The sequence below is a fragment of the Mauremys mutica genome, chromosome 1, assembly GCF_020497125.1.
Source record: "Mauremys mutica isolate MM-2020 ecotype Southern chromosome 1, ASM2049712v1, whole genome shotgun sequence".
Taxonomy (NCBI): Eukaryota; Metazoa; Chordata; order Testudines; family Geoemydidae; genus Mauremys; species Mauremys mutica.
In genome coordinates this window covers 352147999-352153998 of record NC_059072.1, presented here as the reverse complement: position 1 = coordinate 352153998, position 6000 = coordinate 352147999, and positions in this window count along the sequence as shown.

Genomic DNA, 6000 nt, shown 5'->3' with positions numbered 1-6000 from the left:
GAAGATGCAGCCTAAATGTGTGGCCTTCCCGTTTCTAGTCCCAGGCCAGAGCACCATGCTAGGAGGATTTCAGAACTGACCAGCGAGTGTTGCATTCTCCCAGAGGCTGGAGGATTGGGAGCCACTGCTCTGATTATTGACACTATCCTTTCATTGTTGCGCCCATGCTCCCTCAAGACCTCCCAGGCTGTGGAAGTTGTGGGGCTGGGGACACAGTAATAAAACCTAGCTCTCATCTAGCACTTTTCACTCTTGGATCTCAAAACGCTGCACAACGGAGGTCAATTGTCATTAGCCCCATTTTACAGATGGGGAAAACGAGGCACCAAGTGGTGAAGTGACTTTCCTGAGGTCACCCAGCAAGCTAGTAGCAGAGCCAGGAATAAAACTCAGATCTCCTGAGTCCTAGTCCAGGCCACTAGCCACTAGGCTGCCCTGCCTCTGTGAAGAAGAGATCTGCGGTGAGGCTTTGCATTCTGTTCATTGCACTAAGAGCCTAAATAAACACAGCAGGCCAGGAAGTGGGGAGGGACTTTTTAAAATTAAGCCGACAGTCTGGTGCTCATCCAGTGAGGGGGTCAGGACAGGATAAAACTGACCCATCTACTTCACCGAGGAGCTGGGGGGACTAGTTATTAATGCCTGGACAGTGCTTCCACCAGGCACTCTGATGCCAGGGTGATGGGCATTTTCTGAGACCTTCAGCAGGACTGATTGGTTGCAGTTGGAATCATAGGCCCCGACTTCTAGTTTTCCCCAGGGGTGCTCCATCCCCACTCTGCCCCAAGGCCCCATCCTGTCCCTTACCCCAAGGCCCCATCCTCGCTCCACCTCTTCCTGCCCCCACTCCATCCCCTCCTGAGGCCTGTGCCTGCCTCTCCACTCTCCTCCCTCCCCGAGCCACCGATCAGCTGTTGGGCAGCGGGGCCGAACAGGTGTGCCGGTGAGTGCTGAGCTCACCTCTGAGAATCCAGTCAGTTCGGACTTGATTGTGCCTGGCTGTTCTGTGGTGTGGGAGGAGCAGAAAAGGCACCAGGGGCCTGCTGCAACCCTCTGTAATGCTGACAGACTCTGATTGTCAACAGGCAGAACTGAAGTGGGGACCTCTGAAGCTTAGTGCAGGAGCCTCTCCCGCATAAGCTAAAAGCCAACTAGCTGTTAGCGAAGGCTGCAGAGCAGACTCGTTTTATCTCTCTCTTTAAGTGGTCTCAGTGCCACTACGTGGGACAGAACACCACACCCAGGAGGTGCGTGGGTTACACCTGCACTGCTGACAGGCACAGCTGTAACCCTTCTGTCTGTCTCCAGGGTTGCAGGACAGCCCCAATGGGTGGGGAGAAAGCAGGCTCAGGATCCCTCCTTTCTGTGTCCCAGCCACTGGAGCTGGCTGGGTGTGCTGGAGGGCAGCCTGTCGCATCCCTGGAGGAGGGTAGCAGCAGCAGGTGTCCAGAAGGAATTCTCCAGGCAGAATTCTGCCAGCAGAGCTCACCCCGGGTGCAGTGTGACTCAGCTCTTGTGCAATAGAGCACAGGGCCTTGGCTCTTCTGTAGGCACCTCAATACAGATTTCAGTGCCTCCGTTGGTGCAACCAGTCTTGAAAATGTTGGTCTTTGGCCCCACCGTTTGTGCAGCACTTTTCAATGAAAGGTCAGAATTGATCGACCTTGGACAGAAATCCAGAAAACAATCTTCTGAGTTTCACCACAAAAAGTCATTGGCAAGTGTAGACGCTCCCATGGTTTTTGTGCAAAAAAGGGACTTTTTCCCCGCTGTAAACGGCAAGTGTAGGCATGCCCTTAGACGGGACTGTGAGGAATTCAAAACGCATTCTCAAAAGGCCAGTGAAGAGCATGGAATAAATGCAGCCCTGGTGAAACTGCATTGACTTCAACAGCTGTGCTCCACTGGGAAATGGCAGTGCTTATTTAATCTCAGAGCTGATCCTAACTAGTTAAACTAACGGATGGTGGATTTAGTCCAAACACAGTTATAAAGCTACACGGTCAACATACTAAGTCAGGGAGTATTGGCTTGTATTTCCCACCTTCCAAGCCAAAGGAGAGTGATTTACAGGATCTGATTGTGTGCTCTCAGGTACCTGTGGTCAGTTACACTGGTGCAAAGTGGGTGCAAAACGCTGCCGTTCTGACTCTGGTGTGGATGGTACCTGCTTTGTATTAGTGTACGTAACTGCAGGTCTGATAGTATCAACAGGGGATTCAGTTGGAAGAGGAGCTGTCATCAGCCCTTCTCATCCGGACCCAGGAACCTAGTCAGCATTTTTAGTTCTGTTTTTGCTGCAAACTGAAAACCACGATAAGCTCTCATTAAAACAGAAAGGCCAAAAGGTGTGTCCAGCACACATCTTACAAAAGCGCTCTGCTTCGGTTCCTCTCCTTAGTCTCCATTTGTTCTTCTCTTGGGATGTGAGATACAATTGTCTCCTAAATCTTGGGGAAGAGAACTGAGCAGCCCTGCAATCCTGGGTCTGTCGATTGATCTCAGTGGGCTTTGGATCAGGCCCCATAACAGTGGGATCTGCAACACACCTGCCCGGGAGTCACGGCTCGTTCTGATGTCCCTCCCCAAAGTGGTTGGAAGGGGTTAACCGCCACCACGGAGCAGGCTGCAGTGTGACTTGCAAAGGATCCCCACAGGTAAAGCTGGCAGAGGAGCTTATAGTAAATCTGTCTAGACAGCTGTGAAATATGTGTCCCAAAACTAGGGTCTCTAGAAATAGCATCTCAAGGTAACGTGTCAACGTGAGGAAAGCACAGTGCCCAAAAGAGAGCCCTGGAATGGACTACAGTGAACGAGGGCTGTTTCTGCACTAGCAGTGCCTGAGCTGGTTCAGAGAAGATTTCACAAGAACAGGCCCTAACAGCGCTATGAAGAACACTCAGAATGCTAGTGTAGTCCACACACCTCCTGGATGTGGTGCTCTGTCCCCTCTAGTGGCACTGAGACCACTTAGAAAATAATGAGTCTGCTACAGCCTTAGCTAACAGCCATGCTGCTTTTAACTCATGCAGTGAGTCTCATGCATTTAGCTCCAGAGGTCCCAGGTTCAATCCCACCCACTGACAACCAAGGTCTGTCAGTGTTACAGACTGGGAAGTCTTTGAAACTTGGGACGTGGTTCCTCAGCTAGGGCAAGTATGTAACCCACACACCTCCTGGGTGTGGTGTTCTGTCCCATCTAGTGGCACCAAGACCACTTAGAGATTAATGAGTCTGCTCTACAGCCGTAACAAAGAGTCACGTGGCTTTTAGGTCCTGCAGTAGAGGCTCATGCATGTCGCTCTGGAGGTTCCAGGTTCGATCTCGCCCAGTAATGACTGGGGTCTGTTGGTGTTACCTAGTACAGTGGTTCTGGGGTGCTGTGGGCCCAGTGAGGTGCACTCTATAGCCTGTGTAACTCCCTTGACTTCAGAGCAGTTATCCCTGCATGGGAGAGAGGAGAATTTGCCCCAAATACCGGAAAAGAAGCTCATGGGTCAGAAAAGTCTCCTAAAACACACAGGGATCTTGCTGCCCAGGGATGCCTTTTTTAAAAGGATTTTGGAAAATGAGAGTGTTGTAAGTCAGAAGAAAGGCAGCCACATGATGAGGTCCCTTCCAGTCCTATAATTCTATCAAGAGGTCATCTAGTCCAGTCCCCTGCACTCATGGCAGGACTGAGTATTTAAACCATCCGCGACAGGTGTTTGTCTAACCTGTGTTAGGGGGCTTATTCCTTCACCCTCTCACTTCCCTGGTCCTTCTCGCATGAACAGAAAGCAACAATACCCAAAGCTCAAAGGTGCAAACAATTCGATGGGTTATCAGGGTGAACGTCCAGCAAGCTTAAATCCAAGTTCCTTTTTCCTTATTTTTGAATCCCAACTTACTTCCTGTTTGCCCCAAATTTATCTAGTAATATTCTCAGCTCTACCTTAACCAATCATTCTACTGAAACGTACCTAACCAATCCTACCATATTGTAACATGATTAGCAAACCAGTTATATCCCACCACCTTAATTAGTTTACCTCCAGCAAAATTCATTATACAGCAGACAAACAATCACAGAACCAGACAGAGACCATGCAGATAAACAATAGCAAAATGGGAACTATAATGACAAAACAATACAGAAGTGAGGATTTCACAACTACATCTATAAAGACATAAGGGTTTCCCAACTATGTCTATTGATAAGTGAGGTCTTACCAAACAGAAAACTATCAAACTAAATTTCCTTTTACATCTTCTAGGTTCTTCCCTTTATCTGGAGGCGATAGATCGGATCATCTTCCTAACAGCCCCAGATTGCCTTATTTCAATATGACAGTTTGGAATGTAAAGATGTGACCATACGCTTCCCAGCTTATGCTGCCTCTGCTGCTTAGCCAAAGACCTTAGCTTAAGAACAGGGCCTCAGACTGTCACAGTGAGAGAAGGCCCTTACACAGATTCTTTCTTTTATACCTCTATAACTAGCAAAATGATAAACGTATACCTACATTCTTAAAGTATAGGCCTTTGCAGACAGGCCTGAATATCTATATCCTAACAACCTGCTCTTAAAAACTCCAATGACGGAGATTCCACAACCTCCCTAGGCAACTTATTCCAGTGCTTAACCACCCTGACAGTTAGGAAGTTTTTCCTAATGTGCAGCCTAAACCTCCCTTGCTGCGATTTAAGCCCATTGCTTCTTGTCCTATCCTCAGTGGTTAATGAGAACAGCTTTTCTCCCGTCTCCTTGTAACAACCTTTTATGTACTTGAGAACTGTTATGTCCCCTCTCAGTCTTTTCTTCTCCAGACTAAAGAAACCCCTCATAGGTCTTGTTTTCTAGACCTTTAATCACCTCTTCTCTGGACTTTCTCCAATTTCCCCACATCATTCCTGAGATGTGGCTGTGACGGGATCCCCAGGGTGCAGCCTGGGACTGTGGGACCGCTGTGCCCCCTTAACTCTCCAGCCTGGGCTGTCTCTCACAATGCTTTGCTAGTGACAAGCAGCAAACCCCTCCAGAAGCTGTGATCATTCAGCACAACCACCTGTGGAGCCCTACACCCAGCTAGATTGCATGAATGCTCCCAGAGCCACTCATGAGTCACACAGAGAAAGGCACCAGCCAAATCCCCCCAGTTCCCAGCACTGTACCGTCTCAAGATGAGCGGTGCAAATTTACTAATTGGTTCACCATTTTATCAATGGAAAGTAGATACCATAGCAAACCTGAGCAGATTTATCAAACACTTCATACAAACTCACTGGTAAAGATAAACAGTTAAACAAATTTATTAACTACAAAAGATAGATTTTAAGTGATTATAAATGATAGGCAAGAAGTCAGAGTTCGTTACCAAAATAAAATAAAATATAAGCACGCAGTCTAAACTCTCAACCCTATTAGACTGGGCAGCATCTAGATTAAGCAGGTTTTTTCACCCCACTGGTTATTGCAGTCCTTAATACACAGGTTTGTCCCTTAAACCTGGGCCAGTCTTCTCTATTGGAGTCTTCAGTCTTCTGAGTGTCCTTGTTGCTTGCAGCATAGGTGAGGGCAAGAGAAAGGCAAAGCATTGGGCCCCTGTGTTCTGTTTTATGCCCATAGTCCATGTGCTTGGAGAACACAAGTCCAGGCATTTCTGGTGGGAATTGCTGAGTCCCCAGGCAAGGATGAGCAATTCCTCTGGTGTGACCTCATGCAGATGAGTCGCTGAATTGTAGCTCCCTTGCTGGACAATGGCTGTTGGTGGTTGTTTGATACCCTGCCCGGGCGTTGGTACTTTCCTTGCAGTTGTCTCTGGGGAGCTAATATCTGGCCAATTCCACAACTTACAGCATGTTTTACTGACAACCATACAACACAATCTCATTACTTCATATGCACTAATGATATACATATTAGGATAGACCAGTGACTTTCAGCAGATCATAACCTTTCCCCGATACCTCACATGGCATGCTTTATATGCAAGATCACAATTATATCTAGATAAGGAA